A 25,191-nucleotide genomic window follows, 5' to 3' on the forward strand; every position below is an offset into this window, starting at 1 on the left:
ATCATCTTTATCTTTTAATTGGAGTGTTCAGTAGATTAACACTTAATATAATTATTCATACATTCTGGTTTAAGTTGACTATCTGACTGTTTTCTTTAAGTTCCATATGTTCTACGTTCCTTTTTCTATCCTTTTATTTCCTTGCTTTCAATTTACTAAGAATTTTTATTATTCTATTTTTCCCCTTTACTAACTTGTTAGATATAAATTTTTTTCACTATTTTTAGGAGTGGCTCCAGAAATAACATGTGTTCTTGTTTTATTCAAGTCTAATGTAGAGTAGTACTTCTGTTACTTTCTAAATAGCAGAAGGACCCTAGAACCTTTTAACTGCATTTCTTTTTTTTTTGCCTTTTATTCTACAGCTAGCATATATTTTGATTATATATATTATTTATAAACAGTTGAACCTTGAACAACATGGGTTTGAACTATGTGGGTCCACTTATACATGGATTTTTTTCAATAGGAAATTCTACAGTACTAAGCAATCTGTAGTTGGTTGATCCAGGGATGTGGGACAGCAGATGTGGAGGAACCCAACTGCATATATGTAGGGCTGACTATAAGTTATATGTGGATTTTCCACTCCACGGAGGGTCAGTGCCCCAACTCTCTCTTGATTCAAGATCAACTGTATATATATATACATATGTATATAACTTCTGTATGTAGATAACTGTATATATATACATATATATAATATCACAAGATATTGTTTTTTTAACATCTTTATTGGAGTACAAGATATTGTTGTTATTTTATTATTACTGTTGTTATTTCATGCAGTCAATATTCTTTCAAATTTACCCATGTATTTATCTTTTATTTTTTTATTGAAGTATAGTTGATTTTCAATGTTGTATTAGTTTCAAGTGTACAGCAAACTAATTCAGTTATTTATATATATGTATAGATATTCCTTTTTAGATTCTTTTCCATTTTATAGGTTATTACAAGATATTGAGTACAGTTCCCTGTGCTATACAGTAGGTCCTTGCTGTTTACTTATTTTAGATATAGAAGTATGTGCACGTTAATCTCAAACTCCTAATTTATCCCTCCCTGCCCCACTCTCCCCACTCTCCCCTCTGGTAACCGTAAATTTGTTTTCTGTCTGTGAGTCTTTTCCTGTTTTGTAAATAAGTTCATTTGCATCATATTTTAGATTCCACATACAAGTGATGTCATACGATATTTGTCTTCCTCTAACTTACTTCCCTTAAAATGATACTCTCTAGGTCTATCCATGTTGTTGCAAATGGCATTGTTTCACAAGTCCAGGAAGCACAGAGAGTCCCATACAGGATAAATACAAGGAGAAACAAGACACATATTACAAGACACATAATACAAGACACATATTAATCAATATCAAAAATTAAATACAAAGAAAAAATATTAAAAGCAGCAAGGGAAAAACAACAAATAACACACAAGGGAATCCCCATAAGAATAACAGCTGATCTTTCAGCAGAAACTCTGCAAGCCAGAAGAGAGTGGCAGGACATATTTAAAGTGATGAAGGAGAAAAAACTACAACCAAGATTACTCTACCCAGAAATGATCTCATTCAGATTCAATGGAGAAATCAAAAGCTTTACAGACAAGCAAAAGCTAAGAGAATTCAGCACCACCAAACCAGCTTTACAACAAAAGCTAAAGGAACTTTTCTAGGCAGGAAACACAAGAGAAGAAAAAGACCCATAAGAACAAACCCAAAACAATTAAGAAATTGGTAATAGGAACACACATATCAATAATTACCTTGAATGTAAATGCATTAAGTGCTTCAAACAAAAGACACAGACTGGCTACATGGATACAAGAACAAGACCGATATATATGCTGTCTACAAGAGACCTACTTCAGATCTAGGGACATGTACAGACTGAAACTATGGGGATGGAAAAAGATATTACACGCAAATGGAAATCAAAAGAAAGATGGAGTAGCAATACTCATATCAGATAAAATAGACTTTAAAATAAAGACTGTTACAAGAGATAAGGAAGGAAACTACATAATGATCAAGGGATCAGTCCAAGAAAAGATATAACAATTATAAATATTTATGCACCCAGCATAGGAGCACCTCAACACATAAGGCAAATGCCAATGTTCATAAAAGGGGAAACTGACAGTAACACAGTAATACTGGGGGACTTTAACACCCCACTTTCACCAACGGACAGATCATCCAGACAGAAAATAAATAAGGAAACACAAGCTTTAAATGACACAACAGACCAGATAGATTTAATTGATATTTATAGGACATTCCACCTGAAAGTGGCAGAATACACTTTCTTCTCAAGTGAACACAGAACATTCTCCAGGATAGATCACATCTTGGGTCACAAATCAAGCCCTGATAAATTTAAGAAAATTGAAATTGTATGAAGTATCTTTTCCGACCACAATGCTATGAGACTAGATATCAATTACAGGAAAAAAAATCTGTAAAAAATACAAACACATGGAGGCTAAACAATACACTACTTAATAACCAAGAGATCACTGAAGAAATCAAAGAGGAAATCAAAAAATACCTAGAAACAAATGACAATGAAAACACGACGACCCAAAACTTATGGGATGCAGCAAAAGCAGTTCTAAGAGGGAAGTTTATAGCAATACGCTCCTACCTTAAGAAACAAGAAACATCTCAAATAAACAACCTAACCTTAAACCTAAAGCAATTAGGGAAAGAAGAACAAAAAAACCCCAAAGTTAGCAGAAGGAAAGAAATCATAAAGATCAGATCAGAAATAAATGAAAAAGAAATGACGGAAACGATAGCAAAGATCAATAAAACTAAAAGCTGGTTCTTTTAGAAGATAAACAAAATTGATAAACCATTAGCCAGATTCATCACGAAAAAAAAGAGGACTCAAATCAATAGAATTAGAAATGAAAAAGGAGAAGTAACAACTGACACTGCAGAAATACAAAGGATCATGAGAGATTACTACAAGCAACTATATGCCAATAAAATGGACAACCTGGAAGAAATGGGCATTGTTTCATTCTTTTTTATGGCTGAGTAATATTCCATTATATATACTTATATACACCACACCTTCTTTATCCATTCATCTGTCAATAGACATTTAGGTTGCTTCCACGTCTTGGCTATTGTAAATAGTGCTGCTATAAACACTGAGGTGCATGTATCTTTTTGAATTAGAGTTTTCTCCAGATATGTGCCCAGGAGTGGGATTGCAGGATCATATGGTAACTCTATATTTAGTTTTTTGAGGAACATCCATACTGTTCTCTATAATGACTGCACCAATTTACATTCCTACCAGCAGTGTAGGTTGGTTCCTTATTCTCCATACCCTTTCTACCATTTATTATTGGTAGACTTTTTAATGATGGCCATTCTGACTGCTGTGAGGTGATACCTCATTGTAGTTTTGATTTGCACTTCTCTAATAATTAGCAATATTGAGCATCTTTTCATGTGCCTGTTTGCCATCTGTATGTCTTCTTTGGAGAAATGTCTGTTTAGGTCTTCTGGCCATCTTTAGATTGGGTTGTTTTGTTTGTGATATTAAGCTATATGGGCTGTTTGGATAGTTTGGAAATTAATCCCTTGTCGGTCACATCATTTGCAAATATTTTCTCCTAATTTGTAGGTTGCCTTTTCATTTTGTTTACAGTTTCTTTGCTGTACAAAAACTTTTAAGTTTAATTAGGTCCCATTTGTTTATTTTTGTTTTTATTTCCATTACTCTAAGAGACAGATCCAAAAAAATATTGCTACAATTTATGTCAAAGAGCATTCTGCCTATGTTTTCCTCTAGGAGCTTTATAGTATCTGATCTTATATTTAGATCTTTAATCCATTTTTAGTTTATTTTGTATATGGTGTTAGAGAATGTTCTAATTTCATTCTTTTACATATCCAGTTTTCCCAGCACCACTTATTAAAGAGACTGTCTTTTTCCCATTGTATATTCTTGCCTCCTTTGTTGTAAATTAATTGACCATAAGTGTGTGGGTTTATTTCTGGGCTTTCCATCATGTTCCACTGATTTATATGTCTGTGTTTGTGCCAGAACCATACTGTTTTGATTACCGTAGCTTTGTAGTATAGTCTGAAGTCAGGGCGCATGATTCCTCCAGTTTCATTCTTCTTTCTCAAGATCGTTTTGGCTATTTGGGGTCTTTTGTGTTTCCGTACAAATTAAAAAAAAAATTTGTTCTAGTTCTGTGAAAAATGCCCTTGGTAATTTGACAGAGATTGCATTGATTCTGTAGATTACCTTGGTTAGTATGGTCATTTTAACAATATTGATTCTTCCAATTCAAGAACATGGTATATATTTCCATCTGTTGTTTTGTCTTCAATTTATTTTACCAGTATCTTATAGTTTTCAGAGTACAGGTCTTTTGCTCCCTAAGTAGGTTTATTCCTAGGTATTTTATTATTTTTGCTGTGATGGTAAATGGGACTGTTTCCTTAAGTTCTCTTCCTTTTTTGTTGTTAGTATATAGAAAATCAGGAGATTTCTATATATTAATTTTGTATCCAGCAACTTTACTGAGTTCATTAATGAGTTCTAGTAGTTTTCTGGTAGCATCTTCAGGATTTTCTATGTATAGCATCATGTCATCTGCAAACAGTGACAATTTTACCTTTTCTTTTCCATGTTAGATTCCCTTTATTTCTTTTTCTTCTCTGATTGCTGTGGCTAGAACTTCCAAAACTGTGTTGAATAAAAGTGGTGAGAGTGGGCATCCTGGTATTGTTCCTAATCTTAGGGGACATGCTTTCAGCCTTTCACTGTGGAATATGATCTTATCTGTGGGTTTGTCATATATGGCCTTTATTATGCTGAGGTACGTTCCCTCTAAGCCCACTTTCTGGAAAGTTTTTAACATAAATTTATGTTAAATTGTATCAATAGCTTTTTCTTCACCTATTGAGATGATCATATGGCTTTTATTCTTCATTTTGTTAATGTTAATATTATTCTTTAATTTGTTATCACATTGATTGATTAGCAGATATTGAAAAATACTTGCATCCCTGGGATAAATCCCAGTTGATTATGGTGTATGATCCTTTGAATGTATTGTTGGAGTCCATTTGCTAGTATTTTGTTGAGTATTTTTGCATCTATGTTCATAAGTGATATTGGCCTGTAATTTTCCTTTTTTGGTGATATCTTTGTCTTGTTTTGGTATCAGGGTGATGGTGCACTCATAGAATGAGTTAAGAAATGTTCCTTCCTCTGCAGTTTTTTGGAATAGTTTCAGAAGGATAGGTATTAACTCTTCTCAAAATGTTTGGTAGAATTCACCTGTGAAGTCATCTATTCCTGGACTTTTGCTTGTTGGGTGTTTTATAATCCCTGATTCAATCAGTACTGATAATTGGTCTATTCATATTTTCTATTTCTTCCTGCTTCAGTCTTGGAAGATTGTACATTTCTAAAGATTTGTCCATTTCTTCTAGGTTGTCCATTTTATTGGAGTATAGTTGCTCATAGTAGTATCTTATGATCCTTTCTTTGTATTGCTGTGGTGTTAGTTGTAACTTCTTTTTTATTTCTGATTTTATTGATTTGGGCCCTCTCCCTTTTTTTCCTGATGAGTCTGGCTAAAGGATTATCAATTTTGTTTATCTTTTCAAAGAACCAGCTTTTAATTTCTTTGATCTTTTCTATTGTTTTCTTCTGTATTTCATTTATTTATGCTCTGATCCTTATGATTTCTTTCCACTACTAACTTTGGGTTTTGTTTGTTCTTCTTTCTTTAGTTGATTTAAGCATAAGGTTAGGTTGTTTGTTTGAGATTTTTCTTGTTTCCTGAGGTAAGCCTGTCTCACTATAAACTTCCATCTTAGAACTGCTTTTGCTGCAAACTGTAGGTTTTGAATCATCATGTTTTCATTTTCATTTGTCTCTAGGTATTTACCTTTTCTTATTGATCTTCACTCCGTCTTGCTTCTGGCTTGATTCATTGTCCTTTTTCCTGAAGGACTGTTATTAAATGTGCTGATGATGAATTCTCCAATTTTTTGACTGTCTATAAGTATCTTTCTTTAGCCTTTTTTTTTAAAGAATATTTTTACTGGCTGTAGAATTCTTGACAAATATTTTCTCCCAGTGCTTTGAGGATCACATGACTTTGTCCTTCAGCTTCCACTGAGAGGTTAGCTCTAAGTTTTAGTATTGCTAATTAGAAGGACTATATCATTTTATTCTAGCTGCTTTTGTTATTTTGGTCTTGGTCAGCTATTTCATTATATATTTTGTTGTGGAATTCTTTGTATTTATCCTGTTTGGAGTTTAGAGATCTTCTTAAATCAGTAGCTTGATGGAAGCTTGTGTCAGATTGGGATAATCTTTAAATATTGCATCTGCCTAATTCTCTCCTCCCTCTCCTTCTGTGCATTAGATGTTTCCACCATTCGCTACATGTCTTTTATGCTCTTCTCTATATCTTCTGTCATGTTTTTCTCACTACTTAAGTCTGGATATTTTCTTCCAACCCATCTTCATCAAATCTCTCTTCTGTTATATCTAATAGCTTATACATATCCATTAAATTATTAATTTGGGTTATTTTTGTTTTCTGTTCTAAAACTCAAATGTGGTTTTTTTTAATAGATTTCAAGTCTCCTGAAAATGTCCATTTAGTCATCAAATTTCTTAAACATATTAGTTATATGCGAGTCCATGTCAATATCTGGATCTCCTATGGATCTATTGCTTTCTAATTTTCCTATTATTTTCCAATCATGTGGTATTGCCTCCTGGCATCCCTGATTCTTTTTTTAAACTGAATTCTGAGCATTTTGTTTAACAAATTATAGAAATAATTTTACCCTATGTAATATTTTCTTTCTTCAGAGAAGATATAGCAATGAAGGTAGATGAAAGATAACCTTAATCCAATCAGATTTATGCTGCTTTGAAACTGACCATCAGCCTTTAATGATAGCTGGTCTATTTCCAGTTTATACTTACTCTCTTAGCATGTAGCTCTTCTGAGGTCCTAACTAAAAATCTGAAGTGCTTACCAGATCCTCTCTTCTTTGGTGGTGTTAAGCACCAATTTTTGTCCTCTCAGACTTATAGGACAATTAGCATTTCTGCTCAGATGCCACTTACTGTTCTGATTTTTAACTACTCTGCTTCTGATTTTGTGTTAAAAATCAATGGACGACTTAAGGCAGAAAGCAGTATCAAATGTCATCATAACTTCTCTTCAGTTATATTGATCCCTCAAATTTCAGCTGTTTTGGTACATCTCTGGTACTATCAAAATTCAAAAAAGTATATACTTATACATTTACATTTGCTTAATTTTTAAAGTTGTTTTGGGGAGGGAATTTGGTCTTCAATACACTAGTCTGCCATTACCAAATACGACATCAAATTTAATTGCTTTCACTTTAATTTGGCATCCTTGCCATAATCAGAATGCATATCAGGTGCTAAAATCAGATTCCACTATCCAAATGATTTAGAATTAAAATAGTTTTATATTGTTTTGATGTGAAAACAATTAAAAGTTGTTCTAAAGAAATACAGAAATATCCACTAGACCAGAGAAAAAATACCTGATCTAGGAGCTGCTGATAGGAATACTCCCGTTGAAATGGCGATTAAACAACCTAATTAGAGTCTCCTAATTTATGGACACTAAAGATAAAAGTCATAGGCTCAATGTTAGAGAAACAATATCCATGAGGAAAGTGGATTAGGGCTGCCTCTAATCTGAATGTACTCCAATTCCAATCCAACAACCTCTCTCTTTTTCTTAAACTAATCTGACATTCTCCTTGTCCCTTAATGACCATAATGTGATATCAATCATATTATCAATAAAAAAGCAAGTTAGGTGTCCTCCTTTCTCATCCTTAAAATGTCCATTTCTTACTCCTATCTTTTAACATACACTAATAATTCCGTAATAACAGGAAAAGAATAATAGTTTGAGTGGTCAGTCTTGTTTAGTATCTAATTGTAATAAAAAAAGCCTCTGATAATTCACTGTTAGTATGATGTTAGATGTCAGCATATAGCCCATGTTTTTATCAAGTTATAGTGATCCATTTTAGTTGTAAAGAGATATTATCAAAATAGATATTGAACTTTGTGGATTTTCAAAATTTATTGAGATTATTATATATTTCTTCTTGTTGGACCAATTATAAAATTTTCTAATATTAAAAGATCATTACATTCCATGAAAAAACCTATTAATTGATACACCATTTCATAAACCATTAAATTAACATGTATTTGAGAAGTGTTAACATATATTTATAATTAAAAGTGATTGATATTTAGGTTTCAGTATCTAGATTTTCGTAACTTAGTTATTTTTCTCAATTTAATTTTTTATATTGGAGTATAGTTGATTTACAATGTTGTATTAGTTTCAGGTATACAGCAAAGTGATACAATTATACATATACATATATCCACTCTTTTTCAGATTCTTTTCCTATGTAGGTTATTACAGAATATTGAGTAGAGGTCCCTGTGCTATACAGTAGGTCCTTGTTGATTATTTTATATATCGTAGTGTGTATATGTTAATCCCAAACTCCTAATTTATCCCTCCTACTGACCTTTCCCCTTTGGTAACCATAAATTTGTTTTTGAAGTCTGGTGAGTCTGTGTCTGTTTTGTAAATAAGTTCATTTGTGTCATTGTTTTAGACTCCACATGTGATATCATATGATATTTGTCTTTCTGTGTCTGACTTACTTCACTTAGTATGATAATCTCTAGGTCTATGCATATTGCTACAAATGGCATTATTTCATTCTTTTTTATAGCTGAGTAATATTCCATTGTATATAGGTACCACATGTTCTTTATCCATTCCTCTGTCAATGGGCATTTAGGTTTCTGCATGTCTTGGCTGTTGTAAATAGTGCATGTATCTTTTTGAATTACATTTTTTTCCAGATATATGCCAAGAAGTGGGATTGCTGGTTCATATGATAGTTCTATTTTTAGTTTTTTAAGGACCCTCCATACTGTTCTCCTTAGTGGCTGTACCAATTTACATTCCCACCAACAGTGTAGGAGGGTTCTTTCTCCACACCCTCTCCAGCATTTATTGTTTGTAGAATTTTTTGATGATGACCATTCTGACCAGTGTGAGGTGATACCTCATTGCAGTTTTGATTTGCATTTCTCTAATTAATTAGTGACACTGAGCATCTTTTCATGTGCCTTTTGGCCATATGTATGTCTTCTTTGGAGAAATGTTTGTTTAGACCTTCTGCCCATTTTTTGAATGGGTCATTTGTTTTTTTGATATTAAGCTCATGAGCTGCTTGTATATTTTGGAGATTAATCCCTCATCAGTCACTTCAATTGCAAATATTTTCTCCTATTCCATGGATTGTCTTTTTGTTTGGTTTATGGTTTCCTTTGCTGTGCAAAAGCGTTTGAGTTTAATTAGGTCCCATTTGTTTATTTTTGTTTTTATTTCCATTACTCTAGGAGACAGACTGGAAAAGATATTGCTGCAATTTATGTCAAAAGTGTTCTTTCTTTGTTTTTCTCTAGGAGTTTTATAGTATCCAGTCTTACATTTAGGTCTTTAATTCCTTTTGAGTTTATTTTTGTGTACAGTGTTAGAGAATGTTCTAATTTCATTCTTTTACATGTAGCTGTCCAGTTTTCCCAGCACCACTTATTAAAGGATTGTCTTTTCTCCATTGTATATTCTTGCCTCTTTTGTCATAGATTAATTGACCATATGTGCATGGGTTTATTTCTGGGCTTTCTATCCTGTTCCATTGATCTATATTTCTGTTTTTGTGCCAGTACCATACTGTTTTGATTAGTGTAGATTTGTATTATACTCTGAAGTCAGGAAGCCTGATTCCTCCAGCTCCACTTTGTTTCTCAGGATTGCTTTGAATATACAGAATCTTTTGTGTTTCCATACAAATTAAAAATTTTTTTTGTTCCAGTTCTGTGAAAAATGCCATTGGCAATGTGATAGGGATTGCACTGAATCTGTAGATTGCCTTGGGTAGTATAGTCATTTTGATATTTATTCTTCCAATTCAAGAACATAATATATCTTTCCATCTGTTTTTGTCATCTTTGATTTCTTTCATTAGCATCTTATAGTTTATAGAGTACAGGTCTTTTGTTTCCTTAGATAGGTTTATTCCTAGGTATTTTATTCTTTTTGATATGATGGTAAATGGGACTGTTTCCTTAATTGCTCTTTCTGATCTTTTGTTGTTAGTGTATGGACATGCAACAGATTTCTGTGTATTAATTTTGTATCCTGCAACTTTACCGAATTCATTGATGAGGTCTAATAGTTTTCTGGTAGCATCTTTAGGATTTTCTATGTATAGTATCATGTCATCTGCAAACAGTGACAGTTTTTTCACCTAGAATTTTATTAGTTTTAGATTTTACATTTAGGTCTATGAGTTGATTTTGCATAAGGTGTAGGGTATTGGTCAAGGTCTTTCTTATCTATGTATACATACAAATGTATGTGTATACATATATATATATATACACACACACACACATACACACATATATAATACATATATTATTTGCTTCTAAATGTCCAAATGTTCTAGCACATTTCTTAAAAAATACTGTAATTTCTCTGTTGAACTGTTTTGTAGCTTTATCAAAAATCCACTGACCATAAATAAAATGGTTTATTTCTGGACTCTCAATTCTGTTTCATTGATCTATATTCCTATCCTTTTGACATTATCATACTGTCTATAAGTCTTGAAATTAGGTAGTATGAGATCTTCAACTCTGTTCTTTTTCTAATTTTTCTGTTTGTGTATTTTAAGCTATTCTGGTTCCCTTGACTTTCCATATAAAATTTTTGTTTGTTTGTTCTTGTGGTACGCGGGCCTCTCACTGTTGTGGCCTCTCCCGTTGCAGAGCACAGGCTCCAGACGTGCAGGCTCAGTGGCCATGGCTCACGGGCCCAGCCACTCCGCGGCTTGTGGGATCTTCCCAGACCGGGGCACAAACCTGTGTCCCCTGCATTGGCAGGCGGACTCTCAACCGCTGTGCCATCAGGGAAGCCCAAGAATTGACTTCTTAACAATGCTGAATCTTCCAATTCATGAATAGTGTATGTCTCTGCATTTTTTAAGATCTTTGGTTTTTCTCATCAATCTTTTGTAGTTTTTAGCATATACATTCTGCACAAGTTTTGTAGGTTAATACCTAAGTACTTCACTTATTTTTGATACTATCGTAGATGGTATTTTTTAAATTTTGAATTAATTGGGATTCCTTTTATTTCTTTTTCCTCTCTGATTGCCATGGCTAGGACTTCCAAAACTATGTTGAATAAAAGTTGTGGGAGTGGACATCCTTGTCTTTTTCCTGATCTTAGAGGAAATGCTTTCAGCCTTTGACTGTTGAGTATGATGTTAGCTGTAGGTTTGTCATATATGATCTTTATTATATTGAGGTTTGTTCCCTCTCCAGTTTCTGGAGAGTTTTTATCATAAATGGGTGTTGAATTTTGTCAAAAGCTGTTTCTGCATCTGTTTAGATGACTGTATGGTTTTTATTCTTCAGTTTGTTAATGTGTATCACACTGATTGATTTGTGGATATTGAAGAATCCTTGCATCCTTGGGATAAATCCCTCTTGACCATGGTGTATGATCCTTTTAATGTATCATTAGGTTCGGTTTGCTAGTATTTTGTTGAGGATTTGTGTGTCTATGTTCCTCAGTGGTATTGGCCAGTAATCTTAGTTTCTTGTGGTATCTTTGTCTGGTTTTGGTATCAGGGTGATGGTGACCTTGTACAATGAGCTTGGGAGTATTCCTTCCTCTGCAATTTTTTGGAATAGTTTCAAAAGGATAGGTTTAACTCTTCTCGAAATGTTTGATAGAATTTGCCTATGAAGTCATCTGGTTCTGGACTTTAGTTTGGTGGGAGTTTTTAAATCACAGTTTTAATTTCAGCATTTACTTGTGATTGGTCTGTTCATATTTTCTATTGATTCCTGCTCAGTGTTAGGAGATTGTACATTTCTAAGAATTTGTCCATTTCTTCTAGGTTGTTCATTTTATTGGCATATAGTTGCTTGTAGTAGTCTCTTATGATCCTTTGTATTTCTGTGATGTCAGCTGTAACTTCTCCTTTTTCGTTTCTAATTTTATTGATCTGATCCCTCTCCCTCTTTTTCCTGATGAGTCTGCCTAAACGTTTATCAATCTTTTTATCTTTTCAAAGAACCAGCTTTTAGTTTGATTGATCTTTCTATTGTTTTCTTCTCTATTTCATATATTTCTCTTCTGACTTTGTTCTACTAATTTCGGGTTTTGCTTTCTCTAGCTGTTTTAGGTGTAAGCTTAGGTTGTTTATTTGAGATTTTTCTTGTTTCCTGAGGCAAGATTGTACCACTAAAAACTTCCCCCTTAGTACTGCTTTTGGTGCATCCATAGGTTTTGGATTGTCGTGTTTTCATTCTCATTTGTCTCTAGGTATTTTTTATTTCCTCTTTGATTTCTTCAGTGATCCATTGATTCTTTAGTAACATATAGTGTAGCCTCTACGTGTTTGTGTTTTTTACAGTTTTTTTTTTCTTGTAGTTGACTTCTAATCTCATAGCATTGTGGTCAGAAAAGATTCTTGATATGATTTCAGTTTTCTTACATTTACCAAGGTTTGCTTTGTGTCCCAGCATGTGATCTATCCTGGAGAATGTTCCATGTGCACTTGAGAAGAATGTGTATTCTCCTGCTTTCGGATGGAGTGTTCTATAGATATCAATTAAGTCCATCTGGTCTATTGTATCATTTAGGGCCTGAGTTTCCTTATTGATTTTTTTCAGGAGTCTGTCCTTTGATGTAAGTGGGGTGTTAAAGTTCCCCGCTATTATTGTGTTACTGTCAAGTTCTCCTTTCATAGCTGTAAGCATTTGATTTACATATGAGTTACTCCTATGTTGGCTGCATATATATTTACAAGTATTGTATCTTCTACTTGTATTGATCCCTTGACCATTATGTACTGTCCTATTTGTCTCTTGTAACAGTCTTTATTTTAAAGTCTATTTTGTCTGATATGACTATTGCTACTCCAGCTTTATTTTGATTTTCATTTGCATGGAATATCTTTTTCCATACCCTCACTTTCAGTCTGTGTGTGTCCTTAGATCTGAAGTGGGTCTCTTGTAGACAGCATATATACAGGTCTTGTTTTTGTATCCATTCAGCCAGTCTATATGTCTTTTGGTTGGAGCAGTTAATCCATTTGCGTTTAAGGTAATTATTGATATGTATGTTCTTATGGTCATTTTGTTGATTGTTTTGAAGTTGTTTTTGTAAGTCTTTTTTTTCCCCTTCCACTTTTCTTCTCTTGTGATTTGATGACTATCTTTAGTGTTGTGTTTGGATTGCTTTTTATTTTTTGTGTACGTATCTATTGTAGATTTTTGCTTTGTGGTTACCATGAAGTTTTGATATAGCAGTCTATATATAAACAATATTGTTTTAAGTTCCTGGTTTCTTAATTCCATATGTATTTCCAATATCCTGCATTTGTACTCTCCTTATCTCATGATTGTTAGTTTTGATGCCATATTTGTTTGCAGATGATATCCTACCTTTCCTGTATTTTCACTTTTACCAGTGAGCTTTTCCAAATTCATAATTTTCTTGTTTCTAGTTCTGTGCTTTTCTTTTCCACCTAGAGAAGTTCCTTTAGCATTTGTTGTAAAGCTGGTTTGGTGGTGCTGAATTCCCTTAGCTATCCTCTTCTGTAAAGCTTTTAATTTCTCCATCAAATCTGAATGACAGCCTTGCTGGATAGAGTATTCTTGGTTGTAGGTCTCTCCCTTTCATCACTTTAAATATACCATGCCACTCCCTTCTGGCTGCAGAGTTTCTGCTGAAAAATCAGCTGATAACCATATGGGGGTTCCCTTGTATGTTATTTTTTGCTTTTCTCTTGTTGCTTTTAACATTTTCTCTTTGTCTTTAATTTTTGATTAATAAATGTCTCGGCAAGTTCCTCCTTGACTTTTTCCTGTATGGGGCTCTCTGCACTTCCTGGACTTGAGTGAGTGTTTCCTTTCTCATGTTAGGGGAGTTTTCAGTTATTATCTCTTCAAATATTTTCTAAGGCCCTTTCTCTGTCTCTTCTCCTTCTTGGACCCCTATAATGTGAATGTTAGTGCATTCAGTGTTATTCCAGAGGTCTCTTAGACTGGCCTAATTTCTTTTCAGTCTTTTTTCTTTATTCTGTTCTACAGCAGTGGTTTCCACCATTCTATCTTCCAGCTCACTTATTCATTCTTAGGCCTCATTCATTCTGCCGTTGTTTCCTTCTAGTGTATTTTTCATTCCAGTTATTGTATTGTTCAACTCTTGGTTTGTTCTTTAAATCTTGTAGCTCTTTGTTAAACATTTCTTGTGGGGACTTCCCTGGCAGACCAGTGGTTAGGACTCCATGTTTTCACTGCTGAGGGCCTGGATTCAATCCTTGGTCAGGGAACAAAGATCCCAGAAGCTGTGCAGTGTGACCAAAAAAACATTTCTTGTATCTTCTGGTCTGTGCTTCTGTTCTTTTTCCAATATCTTGGATCATCTTCACTATCATTATTCTGAATTCATTTTCAGGCAGATTTCCTATCTCAACTTCACTTATTAGCTCTTCTGGGTTTTTATCTTGTTCCTTCACCTAGAAAATATTTCTCTGCCATCTCGTTTTGTTTAACTCTCTGTTTGTAGGCTCCATTCTGCAGGCTGCAGGATTGTAGTTCTTCTTGCTTCTGGTGCCTGCCTCCTGGTGGGTGAGGTTGGTCCAGGGGCTTGTTCAGGTTTCCTGGTGGGAGGGACTGGTGTCTGCCCACTGGCGGGTGGGGCTGGTTCATGTCCCTCTGGTAGGCAGGGCCATGTCAGGTTGCATGTCTAGAGGTAGCTGTGGGATCAGGAAAACTTCACGCAGGCTGTAAAGGGTGTGGCACTGTTCACACTCTGTTGGTTGTTTCACCTGGGGCACCCCAGCATTGGAGCCTGCAAGCTGTTGGGTGGGGTCAGGTCTCAGTGCCAAAATGGCAACCTGTGGGAGATCTCATACTGAGTAATATTCCCTGGGGCCTCCACCACCAGTGTCCTTGCCCCCACTGTGGGCCATAGCCAACCTTCACCTCCCCAGTAGCACCTCCAAGACCTGTAGGTAGGTCTGGCTCAGGCTCCTATGGAGTCACTGCTTTGCCCTGGGTTCCAGTGCATGTGAAACATTGTGTGCACCCTCCAAGAGTGGAGTTCTGTTTCCCCCAGTTCTGTGGAGCTCCTGCACTCAAGTCCCACTGGCCTTCAAAGCTGAATGCTCTGGGGGCTCCTCCCCTGATGCCAGACCCCAAGGCTGGGAAGCCTGATGGGGGCTCAGAACTTTCACTTCTGTGGGAGAACCTCTGCCATATAATTATTTTCCAGTTTGTGGGTCACCCATCCAGCAGGTATGGGATTTGATTATATTATAAAAAGCACCCCTCCTACCATCTCATTATGGCTTCTTTTTTGTCTTTAGTTGTAGAATATCTTTTTGGTAGGTTCCAGTCTTTTTTTGTCAGTGGTTGTTCAGCAGTTAGTTATAATTTTGGTGTTTTGTGAGAGGAGGTGAGCTCAAGTCCTTCTACTCCATCATCATGTCCTTGTTCTATTTATCATACACTCAAATCGTTTGCAATGGTGTTGACTTTCACTTCATTTCTTCTGTCAAAGACTGAAAAAATATGTATAAGTTTGACACCAACATTGTGCCTCTGGATGTATTTCATGGTATTACCATGTTTTTGCTTCATTTATTTTGAAACTGAATTTTGTAGCCTTAAAAGATCATGAAAGTTTTGTCTTCACTGTGGGTTATACCTCTTATTATATTATAATGATATTATAAAATGGAACTCTTTTATAGTTTAATGTTTTTTCTTTGAATTTCACTTTCTGTGATGTTAATATTTCCACCTTGTTCTTTCTTTTTTAGAAGTCACCATGTATATCTTTGCCCATCATGGCAGCTTTAATGTTTCTGTATCATTTTGTTATATGCTTAAAGCACCATATCATTAGATTTTTGTTTCTTAAATCTGTGCCTTTTAATGAGGTTACTTAAAACTTTGTATTTAATACCACTGTGATTTTTACATACAGTTATAAATTATGGGTTTAATTTATTCAACTGTCTTATTTGATCATTTTTGTTGTAAACTTCCTTTCTCTACTTTTATTTTTGCCATAAAAATAGACAAAAGAGCTAAAGTTCATCAAGCTATCAGCCAGCAGTGTTCTGTATACTATTAAAAAAAAGTCTTTATTCATTATAACATCCTTGTAAGGTAGAAGTTCCATTTTTAAAAACGAAGATACTGAGTGTGTCTGAGACCATTAACTTGCCTAAGTCACTTAGCCAGTAAGTGATGGAGTCAGGATTGATGTCCAATACTTCTTCAGTACAAAATGAAAATTCATGACCAATCTCTTTCCCTTTCTCTCCCCCCCCCCCTCAGCTTCATTGTTTTATCATCTCTAGTGAATTGGAACATATAGCTTGTGACCTTCTGATTATAAAATGGTCTACTGAGCATATGATGCAGTATTTCTTTTAAGAAACAAACCATGGAAAAATATTAAAGAGGGTTTTTAAGTGAATTTACCTATTGTCAAATCAAAAGGGTGATTACTTAGAAGACCAGATATTAAGCAGTTACTGAGAAACTGAAAGCAGTTCTGATGGTACTAAAGAGAGAAATAGTAACTTGAAAGTATGCAGGGGTGAACAGAAAAGTACCAACACAAAAAAGTAGGAGAAAAATCAGAAAGTTTCCTGATTAGACAAGTAGAAGCCAGGAAGAGGGGAAAGTAAAAGGGTACCAATAGGGACTTTGGTTGGAGTAATGCATGAGCAAATACACGTGGCATCAAACAGGCAACTGCAACTGGGTGACATGTTTCATTGTAGGACCAGAGCTCGGGAAGAAGAGAGTGCCTCCCTTTGGCTGATGATGTCAGGGAAGAACAATAAGTACTGGAGGCCAGAATAATATTACCTGGTGTACCCTATCTGGCAGCATATGCCCACATAAAATCAAATTTCTCCATAAAGTATGGAGCTCAAGCCCTAGAAGCTGCTGCTACTTCTCCACAAAGCTATGTAGTTGGGAACCTCAACTGCAAAGTTCATAAGCAAAAGAGCAAAAAAAAAAAAGTATATATAATACACAGACAAGCTCTACCCACCACCAGTCCCTCCCATCAGGAAACTTGCACAAGCCTCTGAGATGGCCTCATCCACCAGAGGGCAGACAGCAGAATGAATAAGAACTACAGTCCTGCAGCCTGTGGAACAAAAATCACATTCACAGAAAGATAGACAAGATGAAAAGGCAGAGGGCTAGGTACCAGATGAAGGAACAAGATAAAACTGAAGAAACACAACTAAATGAAGTGGAGATAGGCAACCTTCCAGAAAAAGAATTCAGAATAATGATAGTGAAGATGATCCGGGACCTCGGAAAAAGAATGGAGGCAAAGATTGAGAAGATGCAAGAAATGTTTAAAAAACACCTAGAAGAATTAAAGAACAAACGAACAGAGATGAACAATACAATAACTGAAATGAAAACTATACTAGAAGGAATCAATAGCAGAATAACTAAGGCAGAAGAACGGATAAGTGACCTGGAAGACAGAATGGTGGAATTCACTGCTGCGGAACAGAGTAAAGAAAAAAGAATGAAAAGAAATGAAAACAGCCTAAGACAGCCTCAGGGACAACATTAAACACAACAACATTCTCATTATAGGGGTTCCAGAAGGAGAAGAGAGAGAGAAAGGACCAGAGAAAATGTTTGAAGAGATTATAGTCAAAAACTTCTCTAACATGGGAAAGGAAATAGCCACCCAAATCCAGGAAGTGCAGCAAGTCCCATAGAGGATAAACCCAAGGAGAAACACGCCAAGACATATAGTAATCAAATTGGCAAAAATTAAAGACAAAGAAAAATTATTGAAAGCAGCAAGGGAAAAATGACAAATAACATACAAGGGAACTCCCATAAGGTTAACAGCTGAGTTCTCAGCAGAAACTCTACAAGCCAGAAGGCAGTGGCATGATATACTTACAGTGATGAAAGGGAAGAACCTACAATGAAGATTACTCTACCCGGCAAGGATCTCATTCATATTCGATGGAGAAATCAAAAGCTTTACAGACAAGCAAAAGCTAAGAGAATTCAGTACCACTAAACCAGCTCTACAACAAATGCTAAAGGAACTTCTCTAAGTGGGAAACACAAGGGAAGAAAAGGACCTACAAAAACAAACCCAAAATGATTAAGAAAATGGTCGTAGGAACATACATATCGATAATTACCTTAAATGTAAATGGATTAAATGCTGCGACCAGAAGACACAGGCTTGCTGAATGGATGCAAAAACAAGACCCATATATATGCTGTCTACAAGAGACCCACTTCAGACTTAGGGACACACACAGACTGAAAGTGAGGGTATGGAAAAATATATTCCATGCAAATGGAAATCAAAAGAAAGCTGGAGTAACAATGCTCATAACAGATAAAATAGACTTTAAAGAATGTTACAAGAGATAAGGAAGGACACTACATAATGATCAAGGGATCAATTTAAGAAGAAGGTATAACAATTATAAATATATATGCACCCAACATAGGAGCACCTCAATACATTAGGCAACTGCTAACAGCTATAAAAGAGGAAATCGACAATAACACAAAAATAGTGGGGGACTTTAACACCTCATTTACACCAATGGACAGATCATCCAAAATGAAAATAAATAAGAAAACAGAAGCTTTAAATGACACAATAGATCAGATAGATTTAATTGATATTTATAGGACATTCCATCCAAAAACAGCAGATTACACTTTCTTCTCAAGTGCGCACGGACCATTCTCCAGGATAGATCACATCTTGGGTCACAAATCAAGCCTCGGTAAATTTAAGAAAACTGAAATCATATCAAGCATCTTTTCTGACCACAACGCGATGAGATTAGAAATGAATGACAGGGGAAAAAACGTAAAAAACAAACACACGGAGGCTAAACAATACGTTACTAAATAACCAGGAGACCACTGAAGAAATCAAAGAGGAAATAAAAAAATACCTAGAGACAAATGACAACGAAAACATGATGATCTGAAACCTATGGGATGCAGCAAGAGCAGTTCTAAGAGGGAAGTTTATAGCTATAAAAGCTACCTCAAGAAACAAGAAAAATCTCAAATAAACAATCTAACGTTACACCTAAAGGAACTAGAGAGAGAAGAACAAACAAAACCCAAAGTTAGCAGAAGGAAAGAAATCAGAAAGATCAGAGCAGGAAGAAATGAAATAGAAACAAAGAAAACAACAGCAAAGATCAATAAAACTAAAAGCTGGTTCTTTGAGAAGATAAACAAAATTGATAAACCATTAGCCAGACTCATCAAGAAAAAGAGGGAGAGGACTCAAATCAATAAAATTAGAAATGAAAAAGGAGAAGTTACAACAGGCACCACAGATATACAAAGCATCCTAAGAGACTACTACAAGCAACTCTATGCCAATAAAATGGACAACCTGGAAGAAATGGAAAAATTTTTAGAAGGTATATCCTGCCAAGACTGAACCAGGAAGAAACAGAAAATATGAACAGACCAATCACAAGTAATGAAATTGAAACTGTGACTAAAAACCTTCCAACAAACAGAATTCCAGAACCAGATGGCTTCAAAGGTGAATTCTATCAAACATTTAGAGATGAGCTAACACCTATCCTTCTCAAACTGTTCCAAAAAATTGTGGAGGGAGGAACACTCCCAAACTCATTTTATGAGGCCACCATCACCCTGATACCAAAACCAGAGAAAGATACTACAAAAAAAGAAAATTACAGACTAGTATCACTGATGAATATAGATGCAAAAATCCTCAATGAAACACTAGCAAACAGAATCCAACAACACATTAAAAGGATCATAAACCATGATGAAGTGGGATTTATCCCAGAGATGCAACTTTTCTTCAATATACTCAAATCAATCAATGTGATACACCATATTTACAAATTGAAGAAGAAAAACCATATGATCATCTCAATAGATGCAGAAAAACTTTTGACAAAATTCAACATCCATTCATGATAAAAACTCTCCAGAAAGTGAGCATAGAGGGAACCTACCTCAACATAATAAAGGCCATATATGACAAACCCACAGCAAACGTCATTCTCAATGGTGAAAAACTGAAAGCATTTCCTCTAAGATCAGGAACAAGACAAGGATGTCCACTCTCACCACTATTATTCAACATAGTTTTGGAAGTCCTAGCCACGGCAATAAGAGAAGAAAAAGAAATACAAATTGGAAAAGAAGAAGTAAAACTGTCACTGTTTGCAGATGACATGATACTATACATAGAGAATCCTAAAGATGCCACCAGAAAACTACTAGAGCTAATCAATGTATTTGGTAAAGTTGCAGGATACAAAGTTAATGCACAGAAATCTCTTGCATTCCTATACACTAATGATGAAAAATCTAAAAGAGAAATTAAGGAAACACTCCCATTTACCATTGCAACGAAAAGAATAAAATACCTAGGAATAAACCTACCTAGGGAGACAAAAGACCTGTATGCAGAAAACTATAAGACACTGATGAAAGAAATTAAAGATGATACCAACAGATGGAGAGGTATACCATGTTCTTGGATTGGAAGAATCAATATTGTGAAAATGGTTATACTACTCAAAGCAATCTACAGACTCAATGCAATCCCTGTCAACTTACCAATGGCATATTTTATGGAACTAGAACAAAAAATCTTAAAATTTGTATGGAGACACAAAAGACCCCGAATAGACAAAGCAGTCTTGAGGGAAAATAACGGAGCTGGAGGCATCAGACTCCCTGGCTTCAGACTATACTACAAAGCTACACTAATGAAGGCAATATGGTTCTGGCACAAAAACAGAAACATAGATCAATGGAACAAGATAGAAAGCCCAGAGATAAACCCACGCACCTATGGTCAACTAATCTACGACAAAGGAGGCAAGGATATACAATGGAGAAAAGACAGCCTCTTCAATAAGTGGTGCTGGGAAAACTGGACAGCTACATGTAAAAGAATGAAATTAGAACGCTCCCTAACACCATACACTTAAAATAAACTCAAAACGCATTAGAGACCTAAATGTTAAGACTGGACACTATAAAACTCTTAGAGGAAAACATAGGAAGAACACTCTTTGACATAAATCACAGCAAGATCTTTTTTGATCCACCTCCTAGAGTAATGAAAATAAAAACAAAAATAAACAAATGGGACCTAATGAAACTTCAGAGCTTTTGCACAGCAAAGGAAACGATAAACAAGACAAAAAGACAACACTCAGAATGGGAGAAAATATTTGCAAACAAATCAAGGGACAAAGGATTAATCTCCAAAATATATAAATAGCTCATGCAGCTCAATATTTAAAAAACAAACAACCCAACCCAAAAATGGGCAGAAGACCTAAATAGACAATTCTCCAAAGAAGACATACAGATCGCCAAGAAGCACATGAAAAGCTGCTCAACATCACTAATTATTAGAGAAATGCAAATCAAAACTATAATGAGGTACCATCTCACACCAGTTAGAATGGGCATCATCAGAAAATCTACAAACAACAAATGCTGGAGAGGGTGTGGAGAAAAGGGAACCCTCTTGCACTGTTGGTGGGAATGTAAATTGATACAGCCACTGTGGAGAACAGTATGGAGGTTCCTTAAAAAACTGAAAATAAAATTACCATATGATCCAGCCATCCCACTACTGGGCATATACCCAGAGAAAACCATTATTCAAAAAGCCACATGAACCCCAGTGTTCATTGCAGCACTCTTTAGAATAGCCAAGTCATGGGAGCAACCTAAATGCCCATTGACAGACGAATGGGTAAAGAAGATGTGGTACATATATACAATGGAACATTACTCAGCCATAAAAAGGAATAAGACTGGGTCATTTGTTGAGACATGGATGGATCTAGAGACTGTCATACAGAGTGAAGTAAGTCAGAAAGAGAAAAACAAATATCATATTAACACATATATGTGGAACCTAGAAAAATGGTACAGGGCAGGGAAGAAATTGAGACACAGATTTCAGGGCAGAAATTGAGACACAGATGTAGAGAACAAACGTATGGACACCAAGGGGGGAAAGCTGCGTGGGGGTGGGGGTGTGATGAATTGGGTGATTGGGATTGACATATATACACTGACGTGTATAAAATTGATGACTAATAAGAACCTGATGTATAAAAAATATAGACAAAAAAGCCTAGGGCCTATGTGAAGAAAATAAAAAATTATACTGTAAGCAAAAAGAAAAGGCTGAAACAAAGAAAAGGTAGAACAAATTGTAAAGCTTACTGCCAAAGTAATATTGACATATTGGTGAAAAAACAACTCCAGCTGAAATCTCAAGGGAATTTTTCAAACTATAAATCCAATTACGAAGTGAAATTATAAGAATAAATGAAAAAATAACATAAAAGTATAAACATTAGAAACCAGCATCGTTATATATTAAAGTATATACCGTATCTACAGTCATTAGAGAGTGTGGCACTACTGTAAAAACAGACACATCAAAGAATAGAATAGGAAACCTAGAAATAAAAGCCAGTGAATATAGAAATTTAAGACAGGTTTATAAGCTCTCATCTCCAATTCCAAAATCTCCAAAAATCTCTAAAAGCCAAACTTTTTTTTCCAGAACTAGTTTGGAGGAAACACTGGAAGTTAATTGATATGAGGCTATTTGTAGACTCTTAAAATCCCATGTAGAAGGGGTACTCAGAAGTTTCATTATAGAAATAGTAATATGTTTGACTACAGGGTGCAGCAGAGGTGTTATATAATATGTGGTATATTCCATATACATTTTTTCTGAAGGATTGGGGTAACATCAGAAATATACTAAAATCTAGATGGGTGAGTAAAATTTTCACTAATGTGGACTTTATGTCTCAGACGAAAAGTTATCTAAGTCTTAGTGTTTTTACATGTAGAAAACTTTAAAGGCAATATATTTTATTACCCAAGGAAGGGTGCCAAATTCTATTATATTTTTAAGGCTTCTTATGGAAGAAAGAAGGTTATTAATTGTTTCTGCTCTATTTTAAATGGATAAATGTGAGTAGTTCTGCATATAAACTGAGTGGATATGCTTGATGGAAAGGGAGAGACAAGGGAAGTGAAAGAGCATCGTTGATTCAGAGAGATGCTCAAAGAGAAGGGTTAAGATGGAATACAGAGCAGAGAGAAGCACTCACCAGAGGTGAAGGAGAAGGGCCTCCTTCCCGCGCTGGAGGGGAGAAAAGAAGAATAACTCCATGTGTGGGGATTAGGGAGTTAGAGATCGCCCATAACAGGAACAGGAACATGTCCTCTGCCAATTATCAGCTGAGAGTTAGGAGTGTGAGGTTAAAGGAGCAGGGAGCTTCAAGAGAGTAATGAAATGACTGAACTTGTCACAGTGAGAAAGGAGAGTATATGTACTTGGTTGAAGAGAGAGAGAGAGAGAGAGAGAGAGAGAGAGAGAGAGAGAGAGAGAGAGAGAGAGAGAGAGAGAGAGTGTGTGTGTTTTCAGAATGCTAGGACTATCAGGGAATAAAGACTCTAAGCAGAGTCTCACACACTGGAGTTCACCTGGTCCCCTAATAGTAAAGCCATTTATAGCCAGAAGCATTCTGCAGTCCTGTGTCCTCCACTGGCCACAGCAGGACTAGTGGCTTGTCCCTCTCTGGACTGAGAACCACTTTGGCTCTGGCTACTGCTGCCTCTCCCATGGGCAGTGAACTGGTCCTGGCTCCCAACAGTTCTTACTCAACATCTGTCTCCAGGGCTCAGCTGGCACAAGATTACCAATGAGTTGATGAAAAAAGAGATATAAGTCACATAAACTGGGCAGGCGCTGTCCTCAGGACTGAGGGAGACAAAAGGAGAGGAAAATGATAAGGAAGAGTACCAGATTCTCTTAGCTGAGACCAAAAGACTCAAATCAGCGCAACTGGATACTGGGACACTTTAGCCTTAAAGAGTGGATCTTTTATAGATTAAAAAGTCCTATTCACTGAGTGTGACTCAGATCGTTGTCCCACCAAATGAATAAGTATTTGTTTCTCTCCAGGGATAGGATATCTAAGAAACCATGACAAATCTTAGCATTATTGATGAATTTGTGCTGCTATGATTGTCTAGTGACCCGGATATCCAGACCATGCTCTTTGTTCTCTTCCTGGGGATTTACCTCCTGACCCTGATAGGGAACCTGATGATGATCCTGTTGATCAGGGCTGATTCTCACCTCCACATGCCCAGGTACTTCTTCCTTGGACATTTATCTTTCCTAGACATATGCTACTCTTTAGTCACTGTGCCCAAGATGCTGCAGAATTTCCTATCTCAGAAGAAAACCATTTCGGTGTGGGGCTGCATTACCCAGAGTTTCTTTTTCATGATTTCTGGAATCACTGAGAGCTGCTTGCTCTCTGCTACGGCCTATGACCGCTATGCTGCCATGTGTCACCCTCTGCTCTCCACCGTGGTCATGAATAGACCTCTCTGCACTGCAATCGTTGGTACAGCATGGGTGATGGGGTTTCTGAACTCACTAGTGAATAATCTTTGTGTTCAGAACTTACAGTTCTATGGTCCCAATCTCATCTCCCATTTCAGTTGTGAACTGCCTTCACACTTCCCTCTGTCCTGCAGTGATACCACACCTAACACCATCCTGCTGGCTAGGTTTTTTGCATTTCTAGGACTTGAGACACTTCCCCTGATTCTCTTCTCTTACTCAAAAATTATTCTTGCCATTCTAAGTACCTCTTCCTCTAAAAGCCAAGGTGAAGCCTTCTCCACCTGCTACTCCCATCTCACCATGGTGCTCTTGTTCTATGGGACGGCTCTATTCAGGTACATCAGCCCCTCTTCAGGACCAGTACTGTAGTGAGTTATCTCTATACGGTATGGTGTGATCACTTCCTTATTAAACCCTCTCATTTACAGCTTCAAGAACTAGGAGGTAAAGGCAGCTCTGCAGAGGATGCTGAGGCAGCAAATATGTGTCTCAGGGTAAGAAACCTCAACATGATGT

General features: G+C 35.9%; 1 long non-coding RNA gene and 1 pseudogene across 1 annotated transcript in view; one reads left to right on the forward strand and one right to left on the reverse strand.

Moving 5' to 3' along the window:
* LOC141275883 (uncharacterized) overlaps window positions 1-25,191 on the reverse strand; it is an 81,308-nt gene that overhangs the window by 5,642 nt on the left and 50,475 nt on the right. The gene's annotated exons all lie outside the window — the stretch shown is intronic.
* LOC141275882 (olfactory receptor 5BS1-like) lies at window positions 24,244-25,173 on the forward strand (annotated as a pseudogene).

The sequence above is a fragment of the Tursiops truncatus genome, chromosome 11, assembly GCF_011762595.2.
Source record: "Tursiops truncatus isolate mTurTru1 chromosome 11, mTurTru1.mat.Y, whole genome shotgun sequence".
Lineage (NCBI taxonomy): Eukaryota > Metazoa > Chordata > Mammalia > Artiodactyla > Delphinidae > Tursiops > Tursiops truncatus.